We start from the raw sequence: 22,446 nt of genomic DNA on the forward strand, positions 1-22,446 counted from the left end.
TATGCACTGTATATGAGCTGGCGATTTCTAAGTCTGTGGTTCCGAGAGGGGGTAACCAGGCTCACTAATAAAGGTCAAGCCACTTGGCTGCCAGAATGCCCTGCTTCAGCACAGACCAGAAAGGCATTGTGATAAGCGTATCCCCGGTATAGTCAGGGGTTAATGGGAGTCGTCCCCGTCCCCCCAGTATACGGCCAGAACCATGGACCCGGTACTTGTGGTTCGGACTCTCTCCAACCAGCCATAATGTTGTGAGAGTGAAATTATGTCTAAGTCCAGCTTTGGTACATTAGAAGCAACTCTGAAACTTAACCTAAGCGTTTTTCGAAGCTACTTTTTGGCTAACTTCTTATAGGAAGGTCTAGGAGCTCTGAAAATGAACGTGCGCGTCTTTCACTCTTCCCGAGGGACTTAGAAGAATTTTGTGATATTTTTTATTAAAATGGTGTATAAGGGTATATATATATAAATATATTTTATGCACTGTATATGAGCTGGCGATTTCTAAGTCTGTGGTTCCGAGAGGGGGTAACCAGGCTCACTAATAAAGGTCAAGCCACTTGGCTGCCAGAATGCCCTGCTTCAGCACAGACCAGAAAGGCATTGTGATAAGCGTATCCCCGGTATAGTCAGGGGTTAATTGGAGTCGTCCCCGTCCCCCCAGTATACGGCCAGAACCATGGACCCGGTACTTGTGGTTCGGACTCTCTCCAACCAGCCATAATGTTGTGAGAGTGAAATTATGTCTAAGTCCAGCTTTGGTACATTAGAAGCAACTCTGAAACTTAACCTAAGCGTTTTTCGAAGCTACTTTTTGGCTAACTTCTTATAGGAAGGTCTAGGAGCTCTGAAAATGAACGTGCGCGTCTTTCACTCTTCCCGAGGGACTTAGAAGAATTTTGTGATATTTTTTATTAAAATGGTGTATAAGGGTATATATATATAAATATATTTTATGCACTGTATATGAGCTGGCGATTTCTAAGTCTGTGGTTCCGAGAGGGGGTAACCAGGCTCACTAATAAAGGTCAAGCCACTTGGCTGCCAGAATGCCCTGCTTCAGCACAGACCAGAAAGGCATTGTGATAAGCGTATCCCCGGTATAGTCAGGGGTTAATGGGAGTCGTCCCCGTCCCCCCAGTATACGGCCAGAACCATGGACCCGGTACTTGTGGTTCGGACTCTCTCCAACCAGCCATAATGTTGTGAGAGTGAAATTATGTCTAAGTCCAGCTTTGGTACATTAGAAGCAACTCTGAAACTTAACCTAAGCGTTTTTCGAAGCTACTTTTTGGCTAACTTCTTATAGGAAGGTCTAGGAGCTCTGAAAATGAACGTGCGCGTCTTTCACTCTTCCCGAGGGACTTAGAAGAATTTTGTGATATTTTTTATTAAAATGGTGTATAAGGGTATATATATAAATATATTTTATGCACTGTATATGAGCTGGCGATTTCTAAGTCTGTGGTTCCGAGAGGGGGTAACCAGGCTCACTAATAAAGGTCAAGCCACTTGGCTGCCAGAATGCCCTGCTTCAGCACAGACCAGAAAGGCATTGTGATAAGCGTATCCCCGGTATAGTCAGGGGTTAATGGGAGTCGTCCCCGTCCCCCCAGTATACGGCCAGAACCATGGACCCGGTACTTGTGGTTCGGACTGTCTCCAACCAGCCATAATGTTGTGAGAGTGAAATTATGTCTAAGTCCAGCTTTGGTACATTAGAAGCAACTCTGAAACTTAACCTAAGCGTTTTTCGAAGCTACTTTTTGGCTAACTTCTTATAGGAAGGTCTAGGAGCTCTGAAAATGAACGTGCGCGTCTTTCACTCTTCCCGAGGGACTTAGAAGAATTTTGTGATATTTTTTATTAAAATGGTGTATAAGGGTATATATATAAATATATTTTATGCACTGTATATGAGCTGGCGATTTCTAAGTCTGTGGTTCCGAGAGGGGGTAACCAGGCTCACTAATAAAGGTCAAGCCACTTGGCTGCCAGAATGCCCTGCTTCAGCACAGACCAGAAAGGCATTGTGATAAGCGTATCCCCGGTATAGTCAGGGGTTAATGGGAGTCGTCCCCGTCCCCCCAGTATACGGCCAGAACCATGGACCCGGTACTTGTGGTTCGGACTGTCTCCAACCAGCCATAATGTTGTGAGAGTGAAATTATGTCTAAGTCCAGCTTTGGTACATTAGAAGCAACTCTGAAACTTAACCTAAGCGTTTTTCGAAGCTACTTTTTGGCTAACTTCTTATAGGAAGGTCTAGGAGCTCTGAAAATGAACATGCGCGTCTTTCACTCTTCCAGAGGGACTTAGAAGAATTTTGTGATATTTTTTATTAAAATGGTGTATAAGGTTATATATATAAATATATTTTATGCACTGTATATGAGCTGGCGATTTCTAAGTCTGTGGTTCCGAGAGGGGGTAACCAGGCTCACTAATAAAGGTCAAGCCACTTGGCTGCCAGAATGCCCTGCTTCAGCACAGACCAGAAAGGCATTGTGATAAGCGTATCCCCGGTATAGTCAGGGGTTAATGGGAGTCGTCCCCGTCCCCCCAGTATACGGCCAGAACCATGGACCCGGTACTTGTGGTTCGGACTCTCTCCAACCAGCCATAATGTTGTGAGAGTGAAATTATGTCTAAGTCCAGCTTTGGTACATTAGAAGCAACTCTGAAACTTAACCTAAGCGTTTTTCGAAGCTACTTTTTGGCTAACTTCTTATAGGAAGGTCTAGGAGCTCTGAAAATGAACGTGCACGTCTTTCACTCTTCCCGAGGGACTTAGAAGAATTTTGTGATATTTTTTATTAAAATGGTGTATAAAGGTATATATATAAATATATTTTATGCACTGTATATGAGCTGGCGATTTCTAAGTCTGTGGTTCCGAGAGGGGGTAACCAGGCTCACTAATAAAGGTCAAGCCACTTGGCTGCCAGAATGCCCTGCTTCAGCACAGACCAGAAAGGCATTGTGATAAGCGTATCCCCGGTATAGTCAGGGGTTAATGGGAGTCGTCCCCGTCCCCCCAGTATACGGCCAGAACCATGGACCCGGTACTTGTGGTTCGGACTGTCTCCAACCAGCCATAATGTTGTGAGAGTGAAATTATGTCTAAGTCCAGCTTTGGTACATTAGAAGCAACTCTGAAACTTAACCTAAGCGTTTTTCGAAGCTGCTTTTTGGCTAACTTCTTATAGGAAGGTCTAGGAGCTCTGAAAATGAACGTGCGCGTCTTTCACTCTTCCAGAGGGACTTAGAAGAATTTTGTGATATTTTTTATTAAAATGGTGTATAAGGGTATATATATAAATATATTTTATGCACTGTATATGAGCTGGCGATTTCTAAGTCTGTGGTTCCGAGAGGGGGTAACCAGGCTCACTAATAAAGGTCAAGGCACTTGGCTGCCAGAATGCCCTGCTTCAGCACAGACCAGAAAGGCATTGTGATAAGCGTATCCCCGGTATAGTCAGGGGTTAATTGGAGTCGTCCCCGTCCCCCCAGTATACGGCCAGAACCATGGACCCGGTACTTGTGGTTCAGACTGTCTCCAACCAGCCATAATGTTGTGAGAGTGAAATTATGTCTAAGTCCAGCTTTGGTACATTAGAAGCAACTCTGAAACTTAACCTAAGCGTTTTTCGAAGCTACTTTTTGGCTAACTTCTTATAGGAAGGTCTAGGAGCTTTCAAAATGAACGTGCGCGTCTTTCACTCTTCCCGAGGGACTTAGAAGAATTTTGTGATATTTTTTATTAAAATGGTGTATAAGGGTATATATATAAATATATTTTATGCACTGTATATGAGCTGGCGATTTCTAAGTCTGTGGTTCCGAGAGGGGGTAACCAGGCTCACTAATAAAGGTCAAGCCACTTGGCTGCCAGAATGCCCTGCTTCAGCACAGACCAGAAAGGCATTGTGATAAGCGTATCCCCGGTATAGTCAGGGGTTAATGGGAGTCGTCCCCGTCCCCCCAGTATACGGCCAGAACCATGGACCCGGTACTTGTGGTTCGGACTGTCTCCAACCAGCCATAATGTTGTGAGAGTGAAATTATGTCTAAGTCCAGCTTTGGTACATTAGAAGCAACTCTGAAACTTAACCTAAGCGTTTTTCGAAGCTACTTTTTGGCTAACTTCTTATAGGAAGGTCTAGGAGCTCTGAAAATGAACGTGCGCGTCTTTCACTCTTCCCGAGGGACTTAGAAGAATTTTGTGATATTTTTTATTAAAATGGTGTATAAGGGTATATATATAAATATATTTTAAGCACTGTATATGAGCTGGCGATTTCTAAGTCTGTGGTTCCGAGAGGGGGTAACCAGGCTCACTAATAAAGGTCAAGCCACTTGGCTGCCAGAATGCCCTGCTTCAGCACAGACCAGAAAGGCATTGTGATAAGCGTATCCCCGGTATAGTCAGGGGTTAATGGGAGTCGTCCCCATCCCCCCAGTATACGGCCAGAACCATGGACCCGGTACTTGTGGTTCGGACTGTCTCCAACCAGCCATAATGTTGTGAGAGTGAAATTATGTCTAAGTCCAGCTTTGGTACATTAGAAGCAACTCTGAAACTTAACCTAAGCGTTTTTCGAAGCTACTTTTTGGCTAACTTCTTATAGGAAGGTCTAGGAGCTCTGAAAATGAACATGCGCGTCTTTCACTCTTCCAGAGGGACTTAGAAGAATTTTGTGATATTTTTTATTAAAATGGTGTATAAGGTTATATATATAAATATATTTTATGCACTGTATATGAGCTGGCGATTTCTAAGTCTGTGGTTCCGAGAGGGGGTAACCAGGCTCACTAATAAAGGTCAAGCCACTTGGCTGCCAGAATGCCCTGCTTCAGCACAGACCAGAAAGGCATTGTGATAAGCGTATCCCCGGTATAGTCAGGGGTTAATGGGAGTCGTCCCCGTCCCCCCAGTATACGGCCAGAACCATGGACCCGGTACTTGTGGTTCGGACTCTCTCCAACCAGCCATAATGTTGTGAGAGTGAAATTATGTCTAAGTCCAGCTTTGGTACATTAGAAGCAACTCTGAAACTTAACCTAAGCTTTTTTCGAAGCTACTTTTTGGCTAACTTCTTATAGGAAGGTCTAGGAGCTCTGAAAATGAACGTGCACGTCTTTCACTCTTCCCGAGGGACTTAGAAGAATTTTGTGATATTTTTTATTAAAATGGTGTATAAAGGTATATATATAAATATATTTTATGCACTGTATATGAGCTGGCGATTTCTAAGTCTGTGGTTCCGAGAGGGGGTAACCAGGCTCACTAATAAAGGTCAAGCCACTTGGCTGCCAGAATGCCCTGCTTCAGCACAGACCAGAAAGGCATTGTGATAAGCGTATCCCCGGTATAGTCAGGGGTTAATGGGAGTCGTCCCCGTCCCCCCAGTATACGGCCAGAACCATGGACCCGGTACTTGTGGTTCGGACTGTCTCCAACCAGCCATAATGTTGTGAGAGTGAAATTATGTCTAAGTCCAGCTTTGGTACATTAGAAGCAACTCTGAAACTTAACCTAAGCGTTTTTCGAAGCTGCTTTTTGGCTAACTTCTTATAGGAAGGTCTAGGAGCTCTGAAAATGAACGTGCGCGTCTTTCACTCTTCCAGAGGGACTTAGAAGAATTTTGTGATATTTTTTATTAAAATGGTGTATAAGGGTATATATATAAATATATTTTATGCACTGTATATGAGCTGGCGATTTCTAAGTCTGTGGTTCCGAGAGGGGGTAACCAGGCTCACTAATAAAGGTCAAGGCACTTGGCTGCCAGAATGCCCTGCTTCAGCACAGACCAGAAAGGCATTGTGATAAGCGTATCCCCGGTATAGTCAGGGGTTAATTGGAGTCGTCCCCGTCCCCCCAGTATACGGCCAGAACCATGGACCCGGTACTTGTGGTTCAGACTGTCTCCAACCAGCCATAATGTTGTGAGAGTGAAATTATGTCTAAGTCCAGCTTTGGTACATTAGAAGCAACTCTGAAACTTAACCTAAGCGTTTTTCGAAGCTACTTTTTGGCTAACTTCTTATAGGAAGGTCTAGGAGCTCTGAAAATGAACGTGCACGTCTTTCACTCTTCCCGAGGGACTTAGAAGAATTTTGTGATATTTTTTATTAAAATGGTGTATAAAGGTATATATATAAATATATTTTATGCACTGTATATGAGCTGGCGATTTCTAAGTCTGTGGTTCCGAGAGGGGGTAACCAGGCTCACTAATAAAGGTCAAGCCACTTGGCTGCCAGAATGCCCTGCTTCAGCACAGACCAGAAAGGCATTGTGATAAGCGTATCCCCGGTATAGTCAGGGGTTAATGGGAGTCGTCCCCGTCCCCCCAGTATACGGCCAGAACCATGGACCCGGTACTTGTGGTTCGGACTGTCTCCAACCAGCCATAATGTTGTGAGAGTGAAATTATGTCTAAGTCCAGCTTTGGTACATTAGAAGCAACTCTGAAACTTAACCTAAGCGTTTTTCGAAGCTGCTTTTTGGCTAACTTCTTATAGGAAGGTCTAGGAGCTCTGAAAATGAACGTGCGCGTCTTTCACTCTTCCAGAGGGACTTAGAAGAATTTTGTGATATTTTTTATTAAAATGGTGTATAAGGGTATATATATAAATATATTTTATGCACTGTATATGAGCTGGCGATTTCTAAGTCTGTGGTTCCGAGAGGGGGTAACCAGGCTCACTAATAAAGGTCAAGGCACTTGGCTGCCAGAATGCCCTGCTTCAGCACAGACCAGAAAGGCATTGTGATAAGCGTATCCCCGGTATAGTCAGGGGTTAATTGGAGTCGTCCCCGTCCCCCCAGTATACGGCCAGAACCATGGACCCGGTACTTGTGGTTCAGACTGTCTCCAACCAGCCATAATGTTGTGAGAGTGAAATTATGTCTAAGTCCAGCTTTGGTACATTAGAAGCAACTCTGAAACTTAACCTAAGCGTTTTTCGAAGCTACTTTTTGGCTAACTTCTTATAGGAAGGTCTAGGAGCTTTCAAAATGAACGTGCGCGTCTTTCACTCTTCCCGAGGGACTTAGAAGAATTTTGTGATATTTTTTATTAAAATGGTGTATAAGGGTATATATATAAATATATTTTATGCACTGTATATGAGCTGGCGATTTCTAAGTCTGTGGTTCCGAGAGGGGGTAACCAGGCTCACTAATAAAGGTCAAGCCACTTGGCTGCCAGAATGCCCTGCTTCAGCACAGACCAGAAAGGCATTGTGATAAGCGTATCCCCGGTATAGTCAGGGGTTAATGGGAGTCGTCCCCGTCCCCCCAGTATACGGCCAGAACCATGGACCCGGTACTTGTGGTTCGGACTGTCTCCAACCAGCCATAATGTTGTGAGAGTGAAATTATGTCTAAGTCCAGCTTTGGTACATTAGAAGCAACTCTGAAACTTAACCTAAGCGTTTTTCGAAGCTACTTTTTGGCTAACTTCTTATAGGAAGGTCTAGGAGCTCTGAAAATGAACGTGCGCGTCTTTCACTCTTCCCGAGGGACTTAGAAGAATTTTGTGATATTTTTTATTAAAATGGTGTATAAGGGTATATATATAAATATATTTTATGCACTGTATATGAGCTGGCGATTTCTAAGTCTGTGGTTCCGAGAGGGGGTAACCAGGCTCACTAATAAAGGTCAAGCCACTTGGCTGCCAGAATGCCCTGCTTCAGCACAGACCAGAAAGGCATTGTGATAAGCGTATCCCCGGTATAGTCAGGGGTTAATGGGAGTCGTCCCCATCCCCCCAGTATACGGCCAGAACCATGGACCCGGTACTTGTGGTTCGGACTGTCTCCAACCAGCCATAATGTTGTGAGAGTGAAATTATGTCTAAGTCCAGCTTTGGTACATTAGAAGCAACTCTGAAACTTAACCTAAGCGTTTTTCGAAGCTACTTTTTGGCTAACTTCTTATAGGAAGGTTTAGGAGCTCTGAAAATGAACGTGCGCGTCTTTCACTCTTCCCGAGGGACTTAGAAGAATTTTGTGATATTTTTTATTAAAATGGTGTATAAGGGTATATATATAAATATATTTTATGCACTGTATATGAGCTGGCGATTTCTAAGTCTGTGGTTCCGAGAGGGGGTAACCAGGCTAACTAATAAAGGTCAAGCCACTTGGCTGCCAGAATGCCCTGCTTCAGCACAGACCAGAAAGGCATTGTGATAAGCGTATCCCCGGTATAGTCAGGGGTTAATGGGAGTCGTCCCCGCCCCCCCAGTATACGGCCAGAACCATGGACCCGGTACTTGTGGTTCGGACTGTCTCCAACCAGCTATAATGTTGTGAGAGTGAAATTATGTCTAAGTCCAGCTTTGGTACATTAGAAGCAACTCTGAAACTTAACCTAAGCGTTTTTCGAAGCTGCTTTTTGGCTAACTTCTTATAGGAAGGTCTAGGAGCTCTGAAAATGAACGTGCGCGTCTTTCACTCTTCCAGAGGGACTTAGAAGAATTTTGTGATATTTTTTATTAAAATGGTGTATAAGGGTATATATATAAATATATTTTATGCACTGTATATGAGCTGGCGATTTCTAAGTCTGTGGTTCCGAGAGGGGGTAACCAGGCTCACTAATAAAGGTCAAGCCACTTGGCTGCCAGAATGCCCTGCTTCAGCACAGACCAGAAAGGCATTGTGATAAGCGTATCCCCGGTATAGTCAGGGGTTAATGGGAGTCGTCCCCGTCCCCCCAGTATACGGCCAGAACCATGGACCCGGTACTTGTGGTTCGGACTGTCTCCAACCAGCCATAATGTTGTGAGAGTGAAATTATGTCTAAGTCCAGCTTTGGTACATTAGAAGCAACTCTGAAACTTAACCTAAGCGTTTTTCGAAGCTACGTTTTGGCTAACTTCTTATAGGAAGGTCTAGGAGCTCTGAAAATGAACGTGCGCGTCTTTCACTCTTCCCGAGGGACTTAGAAGAATTTTGTGATATTTTTTATTAAAATGGTGTATAAGGGTATATATATAAATATATTTTATGCACTGTATATGAGCTGGCGATTTCTAAGTCTGTGGTTCCGAGAGGGGGTAACCAGGCTCACTAATAAAGGTCAAGCCACTTGGCTGCCAGAATGCCCTGCTTCAGCACAGACCAGAAAGGCATTGTGATAAGCGTATCCCCGGTATAGTCAGGGGTTAATGGGAGTCGTCCCCGTCCCCCCAGTATACGGCCAGAACCATGGACCCGGTACTTGTGGTTCGGACTGTCTCCAACCAGCCATAATGTTGTGAGAGTGAAATTATGTCTAAGTCCAGCTTTGGTACATTAGAAGCAACTCTGAAACTTAACCTAAGCGTTTTTCGAAGCTACTTTTTGGCTAACTTCTTATAGGAAGGTCTAGGAGCTCTGAAAATGAACATGCGCGTCTTTCACTCTTCCAGAGGGACTTAGAAGAATTTTGTGATATTTTTTATTAAAATGGTGTATAAGGTTATATATATAAATATATTTTATGCACTGTATATGAGCTGGCGATTTCTAAGTCTGTGGTTCCGAGAGGGGGTAACCAGGCTCACTAATAAAGGTCAAGCCACTTGGCTGCCAGAATGCCCTGCTTCAGCACAGACCAGAAAGGCATTGTGATAAGCGTATCCCCGGTATAGTCAGGGGTTAATGGGAGTCGTCCCCGTCCCCCCAGTATACGGCCAGAACCATGGACCCGGTACTTGTGGTTCGGACTGTCTCCAACCAGCCATAATGTTGTGAGAGTGAAATTATGTCTAAGTCCAGCTTTGGTACATTAGAAGCAACTCTGAAACTTAACCTAAGCGTTTTTCGAAGCTACTTTTTGGCTAACTTCTTATAGGAAGGTCTAGGAGCTCTGAAAATGAACATGCGCGTCTTTCACTCTTCCAGAGGGACTTAGAAGAATTTTGTGATATTTTTTATTAAAATGGTGTATAAGGTTATATATATAAATATATTTTATGCACTGTATATGAGCTGGCGATTTCTAAGTCTGTGGTTCCGAGAGGGGGTAACCAGGCTCACTAATAAAGGTCAAGCCACTTGGCTGCCAGAATGCCCTGCTTCAGCACAGACCAGAAAGGCATTGTGATAAGCGTATCCCCGGTATAGTCAGGGGTTAATGGGAGTAGTCCCCGTCCCCCCAGTATACGGCCAGAACCATGGACCCGGTACTTGTGGTTCGGACTCTCTCCAACCAGCCATAATGTTGTGAGAGTGAAATTATGTCTAAGTCCAGCTTTGGTACATTAGAAGCAACTCTGAAACTTAACCTAAGCGTTTTTCGAAGCTACTTTTTGGCTAACTTCTTATAGGAAGGTCTAGGAGCTCTGAAAATGAACGTGCGCGTCTTTCACTCTTCCCGAGGGACTTAGAAGAATTTTGTGATATTTTTTATTAAAATGGTGTATAAGGGTATATATATAAATATATTTTATGCACTGTATATGAGCTGGCGATTTCTAAGTCTGTGGTTCCGAGAGGGGGTAACCAGGCTCACTAATAAAGGTCAAGCCACTTGGCTGCCAGAATGCCCTGCTTCAGCACAGACCAGAAAGGCATTTTGATAAGCGTATCCCCGGTATAGTCAGGGGTTAATGGGAGTCGTCCCCGTCCCCCCAGTATACGGCCAGAACCATGGACCCGGTACTTGTGGTTCGGACTGTCTCCAACCAGCCATAATGTTGTGAGAGTGAAATTATGTCTAAGTCCAGCTTTGGTACATTAGAAGCAACTCTGAAACTTAACCTAAGCGTTTTTCGAAGCTGCTTTTTGGCTAACTTCTTAAAGGAAGGTCTAGGAGCTCTGAAAATGAACGTGCGCGTCTTTCACTCTTCCAGAGGGACTTAGAAGAATTTTGTGATATTTTTTATTAAAATGGTGTATAAGGGTATATATATAAATATATTTTATGCACTGTATATGAGCTGGCGATTTCTAAGTCTGTGGTTCCGAGAGGGGGTAACCAGGCTCACTAATAAAGGTCAAGCCACTTGGCTGCCAGAATGCCCTGCTTCAGCACAGACCAGAAAGGCATTGTGATAAGCGTATCCCCGGTATAGTTAGGGGTTAATGGGAGTCGTCCCCGTCCCCCCAGTATACGGCCAGAACCATGGACCCGGTACTTGTGGTTCGGACTGTCTCCAACCAGCCATAATGTTGTGAGAGTGAAATTATGTCTAAGTCCAGCTTTGGTACATTAGAAGCAACTCTGAAACTTAACCTAAGCGTTTTTCGAAGCTACTTTTTGGCTAACTTCTTATAGGAAGGTCTAGGAGCTCTGAAAATGAACGTGCGCGTCTTTCACTCTTCCCGAGGGACTTAGAAGAATTTTGTGATATTTTTTATTAAAATGGTGTATAAGGGTATATATATAAATATATTTTATGCACTGTATATGAGCTGGCGATTTCTAAGTCTGTGGTTCCGAGAGGGGGTAACCAGGCTAACTAATAAAGGTCAAGCCACTTGGCTGCCAGAATGCCCTGCTTCAGCACAGACCAGAAAGGCATTGTGATAAGCGTATCCCCGGTATAGTCATGGGTTAATGGGAGTCGTCCCCGCCCCCCCAGTATACGGCCAGAACCATGGACCCGGTACTTGTGGTTCGGACTGTCTCCAACCAGCCATAATGTTGTGAGAGTGAAATTATGTCTAAGTCCAGCTTTGGTACATTAGAAGCAACTCTGAAACTTAACCTAAGCGTTTTTCGAAGCTACTTTTTGGCTAACTTCTTATAGGAAGGTCTAAGAGCTCTGAAAATGAACGTGCGCGTCTTTCACTCTTCCCGAGGGACTTAGAAGAATTTTGTGATATTTTTTATTAAAATGGTGTATAAGGGTATATATATAAATATATTTTATGCACTGTATATGAGCTGGCGATTTCTAATTCTGTGGTTCCGAGAGGGGGTAACCAGGCTCACTAATAAAGGTCAAGCCAATTGGCTGCCAGAATGCCCTGCTTCAGCACAGACCAGAAAGGCATTGTGATAAGCGTATCCCCGGTATAGTCAGGGGTTAATGGGAGTCGTCCCCGTCCCCCCAGTATACGACCAGAACCATGGACCCGGTACTTGTGGTTCAGACTGTCTCCAACCAGCCATAATGTTGTGAGAGTGAAATTATGTCTAAGTCCAGCTTTGGTACATTAGAAGCAACTCTGAAACTTAACCTAAGCGTTTTTCGAAGCTGCTTTTTGGCTAACTTCTTAAAGGAAGGTCTAGGAGCTCTGAAAATGAACGTGCGCGTCTTTCACTCTTCCAGAGGGACTTAGAAGAATTTTGTGATATTTTTTATTAAAATGGTGTATAAGGGTATATATATAAATATATTTTATGCACTGTATATGAGCTGGCGATTTCTAAGTCTGTGGTTCCGAGAGGGGGTAACCAGGCTCACTAATAAAGGTCAAGCCACTTGGCTGCCAGAATGCCCTGCTTCAGCACAGACCAGAAAGGCATTGTGATAAGCGTATCCCCGGTATAGTTAGGGGTTAATGGGAGTCGTCCCCGTCCCCCCAGTATACGGCCAGAACCATGGACCCGGTACTTGTGGTTCGGACTGTCTCCAACCAGCCATAATGTTGTGAGAGTGAAATTATGTCTAAGTCCAGCTTTGGTACATTAGAAGCAACTCTGAAACTTAACCTAAGCGTTTTTCGAAGCTACTTTTTGGCTAACTTCTTATAGGAAGGTCTAGGAGCTCTGAAAATGAACGTGCGCGTCTTTCACTCTTCCCGAGGGACTTAGAAGAATTTTGTGATATTTTTTATTAAAATGGTGTATAAGGGTATATATATAAATATATTTTATGCACTGTATATGAGCTGGCGATTTCTAAGTCTGTGGTTCCGAGAGGGGGTAACCAGGCTAACTAATAAAGGTCAAGCCACTTGGCTGCCAGAATGCCCTGCTTCAGCACAGACCAGAAAGGCATTGTGATAAGCGTATCCCCGGTATAGTCATGGGTTAATGGGAGTCGTCCCCGCCCCCCCAGTATACGGCCAGAACCATGGACCCGGTACTTGTGGTTCGGACTGTCTCCAACCAGCCATAATGTTGTGAGAGTGAAATTATGTCTAAGTCCAGCTTTGGTACATTAGAAGCAACTCTGAAACTTAACCTAAGCGTTTTTCGAAGCTACTTTTTGGCTAACTTCTTATAGGAAGGTCTAAGAGCTCTGAAAATGAACGTGCGCGTCTTTCACTCTTCCAGAGGGACTTAGAAGAATTTTGTGATATTTTTTATTAAAATGGTGTATAAGGTTATATATATAAATATATTTTATGCACTGTATATGAGCTGGCGATTTCTAAGTCTGTGGTTCCGAGAGGGGGTAACCAGGCTCACTAATAAAGGTCAAGCCACTTGGCTGCCAGAATGCCCTGCTTCAGCACAGACCAGAAAGGCATTGTGATAAGCGTATCCCCGGTATAGTCAGGGGTTAATTGGAGTCGTCCCCGTCCCCCCAGTATACGGCCAGAACCATGGACCCGGTACTTGTGGTTCAGACTGTCTCCAACCAGCCATAATGTTGTGAGAGTGAAATTATGTCTAAGTCCAGCTTTGGTACATTAGAAGCAACTCTGAAACTTAACCTAAGCGTTTTTCGAAGCTACTTTTTGGCTAACTTCTTATAGGAAGGTCTAGGAGCTTTCAAAATGAACGTGCGCGTCTTTCACTCTTCCCAAGGGACTTAGAAGAATTTTGTGATATTTTTTATTAAAATGGTGTATAAGGGTATATATATAAATATATTTTATGCACTGTATATGAGCTGGCGATTTCTAAGTCTGTGGTTCCGAGAGGGGGTAACCAGGCTCACTAATAAAGGTCAAGCCACTTGGCTGCCAGAATGCCCTGCTTCAGCACAGACCAGAAAGGCATTGTGATAAGAGTATCCCCGGTATAGTCAGGGGTTAATGGGAGTCGTCCCCGTCCCCCCAGTATACGGCCAGAACCATGGACCCGGTACTTGTGGTTCGGACTGTCTCCAACCAGCCATAATGTTGTGAGAGTGAAATTATGTCTAAGTCCAGCTTTGGTACATTAGAAGCAACTCTGAAACTTAACCTAAGCGTTTTTCGAAGCTACTTTTTGGCTAACTTCTTATAGGAAGGTCTAGGAGCTCTGAAAATGAACGTGCGCGTCTTTCACTCTTCCCGAGGGACTTAGAAGAATTTTGTGATATTTTTTATTAAAATGGTGTATAAGGGTATATATATAAATATATTTTATGCACTGTATATGAGCTGGCGATTTCTAAGTCTGTGGTTCCGAGAGGGGGTAACCAGGCTCACTAATAAAGGTCAAGCCACTTGGCTGCCAGAATGCCCTGCTTCAGCACAGACCAGAAAGGCATTGTGATAAGCGTATCCCCGGTATAGTCAGGGGTTAATGGGAGTCGTCCCCATCCCCCCAGTATACGGCCAGAACCATGGACCCGGTACTTGTGGTTCGGACTGTCTCCAACCAGCCATAATGTTGTGAGAGTGAAATTATGTCTAAGTCCAGCTTTGGTACATTAGAAGCAACTCTGAAACTTAACCTAAGCGTTTTTCGAAGCTACTTTTTGGCTAACTTCTTATAGGAAGGTTTAGGAGCTCTGAAAATGAACGTGCGCGTCTTTCACTCTTCCCGAGGGACTTAGAAGAATTTTGTGATATTTTTTATTAAAATGGTGTATAAGGGTATATATATAAATATATTTTATGCACTGTATATGAGCTGGCGATTTCTAAGTCTGTGGTTCCGAGAGGGGGTAACCAGGCTCACTAATAAAGGTCAAGCCACTTGGCTGCCAGAATGCCCTGCTTCAGCACAGACCAGAAAGGCATTGTGATAAGCGTATCCCCGGTATAGTCAGGGGTTAATGGGAGTCGTCCCCGCCCCCCCAGTATACGGCCAGAACCATGGACCCGGTACTTGTGGTTCGGACTGTCTCCAACCAGCCATAATGTTGTGAGAGTGAAATTATGTCTAAGTCCAGCTTTGGTACATTAGAAGCAACTCTGAAACTTAACCTAAGCGTTTTTCGAAGCTGCTTTTTGGCTAACTTCTTATAGGAAGGTGTAGGAGCTCTGAAAATGAACGTGCGCGTCTTTCACTCTTCCAGAGGGACTTAGAAGAATTTTGTGATATTTTTTATTAAAATGGTGTATAAGGGTATATATATAAATATATTTTATGCACTGTATATGAGCTGGCGATTTCTAAGTCTGTGGTTCCGAGAGGGGGTAACCAGGCTCACTAATAAAGGTCAAGCCACTTGGCTGCCAGAATGCCCTGCTTCAGCACAGACCAGAAAGGCATTGTGATAAGCGTATCCCCGGTATAGTTAGGGGTTAATGGGAGTCGTCCCCGTCCCCCCAGTATACGGCCAGAACCATGGACCCGGTACTTGTGGTTCAGACTGTCTCCAACCAGCCATAATGTTGTGAGAGTGAAATTATGTCTAAGTCCAGCTTTGGTACATTAGAAGCAACTCTGAAACTTAACCTAAGCGTTTTTCGAAGCTACTTTTTGGCTAACTTCTTATAGGAAGGTCTAGGAGCTTTCAAAATGAACGTGCGCGTCTTTCACTCTTCCCAAGGGACTTAGAAGAATTTTGTGATATTTTTTATTAAAATGGTGTATAAGGGTATATATATAAATATATTTTATGCACTGTATATGAGCTGGCGATTTCTAAGTCTGTGGTTCCGAGAGGGGGTAACCAGGCTCACTAATAAAGGTCAAGCCACTTGGCTGCCAGAATGCCCTGCTTCAGCACAGACCAGAAAGGCATTGTGATAAGAGTATCCCCGGTATAGTCAGGGGTTAATGGGAGTCGTCCCCGTCCCCCCAGTATACGGCCAGAACCATGGACCCGGTACTTGTGGTTCGGACTGTCTCCAACCAGCCATAATGTTGTGAGAGTGAAATTATGTCTAAGTCCAGCTTTGGTACATTAGAAGCAACTCTGAAACTTAACCTAAGCGTTTTTCGAAGCTACTTTTTGGCTAACTTCTTATAGGAAGGTCTAGGAGCTCTGAAAATGAACGTGCGCGTCTTTCACTCTTCCCGAGGGACTTAGAAGAATTTTGTGATATTTTTTATTAAAATGGTGTATAAGGGTATATATATAAATATATTTTATGCACTGTATATGAGCTGGCGATTTCTAAGTCTGTGGTTCCGAGAGGGGGTAACCAGGCTCACTAATAAAGGTCAAGCCACTTGGCTGCCAGAATGCCCTGCTTCAGCACAGACCAGAAAGGCATTGTGATAAGCGTATCCCCGGTATAGTCAGGGGTTAATGGGAGTCGTCCCCATCCCCCCAGTATACGGCCAGAACCATGGACCCGGTACTTGTGGTTCGGACTGTCTCCAACCAGCCATAATGTTGTGAGAGTGAAATTATGTCTAAGTCCAGCTTTGGTACATTAGAAGCAACTCTGAAACTTAACCTAAGCGTTTTTCGAAGCTACTTTTTGGCTAACTTCTTATAGGAAGGTTTAGGAGCTCTGAAAATGAACGTGCGCGTCTTTCACTCTTCCCGAGGGACTTAGAAGAATTTTGTGATATTTTTTATTAAAATGGTGTATAAGGGTATATATATAAATATATTTTATGCACTGTATATGAGCTGGCGATTTCTAAGTCTGTGGTTCCGAGAGGGGGTAACCAGGCTAACTAATAAAGGTCAAGCCACTTGGCTGCCAGAATGCCCTGCTTCAGCACAGACCAGAAAGGCATTGTGATAAGCGTATCCCCGGTATAGTCAGGGGTTAATGGGAGTCGTCCCCGCCCCCCCAGTATACGGCCAGAACCATGGACCCGGTACTTGTGGTTCGGACTGTCTCCAACCAGCCATAATGTTGTGAGAGTGAAATTATGTCTAAGTCCAGCTTTGGTACATTAGAAGCAACTCTGAAACTTAACCTAAGCGTTTTTCGAAGCTGCTTTTTGGCTAACTTCTTATAGGAAGGTCTAGGAGCTCTGAAAATGAATGTGCGCGTCTTTCACTCTTCCAGAGGGACTTAGAAGAATTTTGTGATATTTTTTATTAAAATGGTGTATAAGGTTATATATATAAATATATTTTATGCACTGTATATGAGCTGGCGATTTCTAAGTCTGTGGTTCCGAGAGGGGGTAACCAGGCTCACTAATAAAGGTCAAGCCACTTGGCTGCCAGAATGCCCTGCTTCAGCACAGACCAGAAAGGCATTGTGATAAGCGTATCCCCGGTATAGTCAGGGGTTAATGGGAATCGTCCCCGTCCCCCCAGTATACGGCCAGAACCATGGACCCGGTACTTGTGGTTCAGACTGTCTCCAACCAGCCATAATGTTGTGAGAGTGAAATTATGTCTAAGTCCAGCTTTGGTACATTAGAAGCAACTCTGAAACTTAACCTAAGCGTTTTTCGAAGCTACTTTTTGGCTAACTTCTTATAGGAAGGTCTAGGAGCTTTCAAAATGAACGTGCGCGTCTTTCACTCTTCCCGAGGGACTTAGAAGAATTTTGTGATATTTTTTATTAAAATGGTGTATAAGGGTATATATATAAATATATTTTATGCACTGTATATGAGCTGGCGATTTCTAAGTCTGTGGTTCCGAGAGGGGGTAACCAGGCTCACTAATAAAGGTCAAGCCACTTGGCTGCCAGAATGCCCTGCTTCAGCACAGACCAGAAAGGCATTGTGATAAGCGTATCCCCGGTATAGTCAGGGGTTAATGGGAGTCGTCCCCGTCCCCCCAGTATACGGCCAGAACCATGGACCCGGTACTTGTGGTTCGGACTGTCTCCAACCAGCCATAATGTTGTGAGAGTGAAATTATGTCTAAGTCCAGCTTTGGTACATTAGAAGCAACTCTGAAACTTAACCTAAGCGTTTTTCGAAGCTACTTTTTGGCTAACTTCTTATAGGAAGGTCTAGGAGCTCTGAAAATGAATGTGCGCGTCTTTCACTCTTCCCGAGGGACTTAGAAGAATTTTGTGATATTTTTTATTAAAATGGTGTATAAGGGTATATATATAAATATATTTTATGCACTGTATATGAGCTGGCGATTTCTAAGTCTGTGGTTCCGAGAGGGGGTAACCAGGCTCACTAATAAAGGTCAAGCCACTTGGCTGCCAGAATGCCCTGCTTCAGCACAGACCAGAAAGGCATTGTGATAAGCGTATCCCCGGTATAGTCAGGGGTTAATGGGAGTCGTCCCCGTCCCCCCAGTATACGGCCAGAACCATGGACCCGGTACTTGTGGTTCAGACTGTCTCCAACCAGCCATAATGTTGTGAGAGTGAAATTATGTCTAAGTCCAGCTTTGGTACATTAGAAGCAACTCTGAAACTTAACCTAAGCGTTTTTCGAAGCTACTTTTTGGCTAACTTCTTATAGGAAGGTCTAGGAGCTTTCAAAATGAACGTGCGCGTCTTTCACTCTTCCAGAGAGACTTAGAAGAATTTTGTGATATTTTTTATTAAAATGGTGTATAAGGGTATATTTTTAAATATATTTTATGCACTGTATATGAGCTGGCGATTTCTAAGTCTGTGGTTCCGAGAGGGGGTAACCAGGCTCACTAATAAAGTTCAAGCCACTTGGCTGCCAGAATGCCCTGCTTCAGCACAGACCAGAAAGGCATTGTGATAAGCGTATCCCCGGTATAGTCAGGGGTTAATGGGAGTCGTCCCCGTCCCCCCAGTATACGGCCAGAACCATGGACCCGGTACTTGTGGTTCGGACTGTCTCCAACCAGCCATAATGTTGTGAGAGTGAAATTATGTCTAAGTCCAGCTTTGGTACATTAGAAGCAACTCTGAAACTTAACCTAAACGTTTTTCGAAGCTACTTTTTGGCTAACTTCTTATAGGAAGGTCTAGGAGCTCTGAAAATGAACGTGCGCGTCTTTCACTCTTCCCGAGGGACTTAGAAGAATTTTGTGATATTTTTTATTAAAATGGTGTATAAGGGTATATATATAAATATATTTTATGCACTGTATATGAGCTGGCGATTTCTAAGTCTGTGGTTCCGAGAGGGGGTAACCAGGCTCACTAATAAAGGTCAAGCCACTTGGCTGCCAGAATGCCCTGCTTCAGCACAGACCAGAAAGGCATTGTGATAAGCGTATCCCCGGTATAGTCAGGGGTTAATGGGAGTCGTCCCCGTCCCCCCAGTATACGGCCAGAACCATGGACCCGGTACTTGTGGTTCGGACTGTCTCCAACCAGCCATAATGTTGTGAGAGTGAAATTATGTCTAAGTCCAGCTTTGGTACATTAGAAGCAACTCTGAAACTTAACCTAAGCGTTTTTCGAAGCTGCTTTTTGGCTAACTTCTTATAGGAAGGTCTAGGAGCTCTGAAAATGAACATGCGCGTCTTTCACTCTTCCCGAGGGACTTAGAAGAATTTTGTGATATTTTTTATTAAAATGGTGTATAAGGGTATATATATAAATATATTTTATGCACTGTATATGAGCTGGCGATTTCTAAGTCTGTGGTTCCGAGAGGGGGTAACCAGGCTCACTAATAAAGGTCAAGCCACTTGGCTGCCAGAATGCCCTGCTTCAGCACAGACCAGAAAGGCATTGTGATAAGCGTATCCCCGGTATAGTCAGGGGTTAATGGGAGTCGTCCCCATCCTCCCAGTATACGGCCAGAACCATGGACCCGGTACTTGTGGTTCGGACTGTCTCCAACCAGCCATAATGTTGTGAGAGTGAAATTATGTCTAAGTCCAGCTTTGGTACATTAGAAGCAACTCTGAAACTTAACCTAAGCGTTTTTCGAAGCTACTTTTTGGCTAACTTCTTATAGGAAGGTTTAGGAGCTCTGAAAATGAACGTGCGCGTCTTTCACTCTTCCCGAGGGACTTAGAAGAATTTTGTGATATTTTTTATTAAAATGGTGTATAAGGGTATATATATAAATATATTTTATGCACTGTATATGAGCTGGCGATTTCTAAGTCTGTGGTTCCGAGAGGGGGTAACCAGGCTAACTAATAAAGGTCAAGCCACTTGGCTGCCAGAATGCCCTGCTTCAGCACAGACCAGAAAGGCATTGTGATAAGCGTATCCCCGGTATAGTCAGGGGTTAATGGGAGTCGTCCCCGCCCCCCCATTATACGGCCAGAACCATGGACCCGGTACTTGTGGTTCGGACTGTCTCCAACCAGCCATAATGTTGTGAGAGTGAAATTATGTCTAAGTCCAGCTTTGGTACATTTGAAGCAACTCTGAAACTTAACCTAAGCGTTTTTCGAAGCTACTTTTTGGCTAACTTCTTATAGGAAGGTTTAGGAGCTCTGAAAATGAACGTGCGCGTCTTTCACTCTTCCCGAGGGACTTAGAAGAATTTTGTGATATTTTTTATTAAAATGGTGTATAAGGGTATATATATAAATATATTTTATGCACTGTATATGAGCTGGCGATTTCTAAGTCTGTGGTTCCGAGAGGGGGTAACCAGGCTCACTAATAAAGGTCAAGCCACTTGGCTGCCAGAATGCCCTGCTTCAGCACAGACCAGAAAGGCATTGTGATAAGCGTATCCCCGGTATAGTCAGGGGTTAATGGGAGTCGTCCCCGTCCCCCCAGTATACGGCCAGAACCATGGACCCGGTACTTGTGGTTCGGACTGTCTCCAACCAGCCATAATGTTGTGAGAGTGAAATTATGTCTAAGTCCAGCTTTGGTACATTAGAAGCAACTCTGAAACTTAACCTAAGCGTTTTTCGAAGCTGCTTTTTGGCTAACTTCTTATAGGAAGGTCTAGGAGCTCTGAAAATGAACATGCGCGTCTTTCACTCTTCCAGAGGGACTTAGAAGAATTTTGTGATATTTTTTTTTAAAATGGTGTATAAGGGTATATATATAAATATATTTTATGCACTGTATATGAGCTGGCGATTTCTAAGTCTGTGGTTCCGAGAGGGGGTAACCAGGCTCGCTAATAAAGGTCAAGCCACTTGGCTGCCAGAATGCCCTGCTTAAGCACAGACCAGAAAGGCATTGTGATAAGCGTATCCCCGGTATAGTCAGGGGTTAATGGGAGTCGTCCCCGCCCCCACAGTATACGGCCAGAACCATGGACCCGGTACTTGTGGTTCGGACTGTCTCCAACCAGCCATAATGTTGTGAGAGTGAAATTATGTCTAAGTCCAGCTTTGGTACATTAGAAGCAACTCTGAAACTTAACCTAAGCGTTTTTCAAAGCTGCTTTTTGGCTAACTTCTTATAGGAAGGTCTAGGAGCTCTGAAAATGAACGTGCGCGTCTTTCACTCTTCCAGAGGGACTTAGAAGAATTTTGTGATATTTTTTATTAAAATGGTGTATAAGGGTATATATATAAATATATTTTATGCACTGTATATGAGCTGGCGATTTCTAAGTCTGTGGTTCCGAGAGGGGGTAACCAGGCTCACTAATAAAGGTCAAGCCACTTGGCTGCCAGAATGCCCTGCTTCAGCACAGACCAGAAAGGCATTGTGATAAGCGTATCCCCGGTATAGTTAGGGGTTAATGGGAGTCGTCCCCGTCCCCCCAGTATACGGCCAGAACCATGGACCCGGTACTTGTGGTTCGGACTGTCTCCAACCAGCCATAATGTTGTGAGAGTGAAATTATGTCTAAGTCCAGCTTTGGTACATTAGAAGCAACTCTGAAACTTAACCTAAGCGTTTTTCGAAGCTACTTTTTGGCTAACTTCTTATAGGAAGGTCTAGGAGCTCTGAAAATGAACGTGCGCGTCTTTCACTCTTCCCGAGGGACTTAGAAGAATTTTGTGATATTTTTTATTAAAATGGTGTATAAGGGTATATATATAAATATATTTTATGCACTGTATATGAGCTGGCGATTTCTAAGTCTGTGATTCCGAGAGGGGGTAACCAGGCTCACTAATAAAGGTCAAGCCACTTGGCTGCCAGAATGCCCTGCTTCAGCACAGACCAGAAAGGCATTGTGATAAGCGTATCCCCGGCATAGTCAGGGGTTAATGGGAGTCGTCCCCGTCCCCCCAGTATACGGCCAGAACCATGGACCCGGTACTTGTGGTTCGGACTGTCTCCAACCAGCCATAATGTTGTGAGAGTGAAATTATGTCTAAGTCCAGCTTTGGTACATTAGAAGCAACTCTGAAACTTAACCTAAGCGTTTTTCGAAGCTGCTTTTTGGCTAACTTCTTATAGGAAGGTCTAGGAGCTCTGAAAATGAACATGCGCGTCTTTCACTCTTCCAGAGGGACTTAGAAGAATTTTGTGATATTTTTTTTTAAAATGGTGTATAAGGGTATATATATAAATATATTTTATGCACTGTATATGAGCTGGCGATTTCTAAGTCTGTGGTTCCGAGAGGGGGTAACCAGGCTAACTAATAAAGGTCAAGCCACTTGGCTGCCAGAATGCCCTGCTTCAGCACAGACC

Source organism: Ascaphus truei, chromosome 5 (genome assembly GCF_040206685.1).
Source record: "Ascaphus truei isolate aAscTru1 chromosome 5, aAscTru1.hap1, whole genome shotgun sequence".
Classification (NCBI taxonomy): Eukaryota; Metazoa; Chordata; class Amphibia; order Anura; family Ascaphidae; genus Ascaphus; species Ascaphus truei.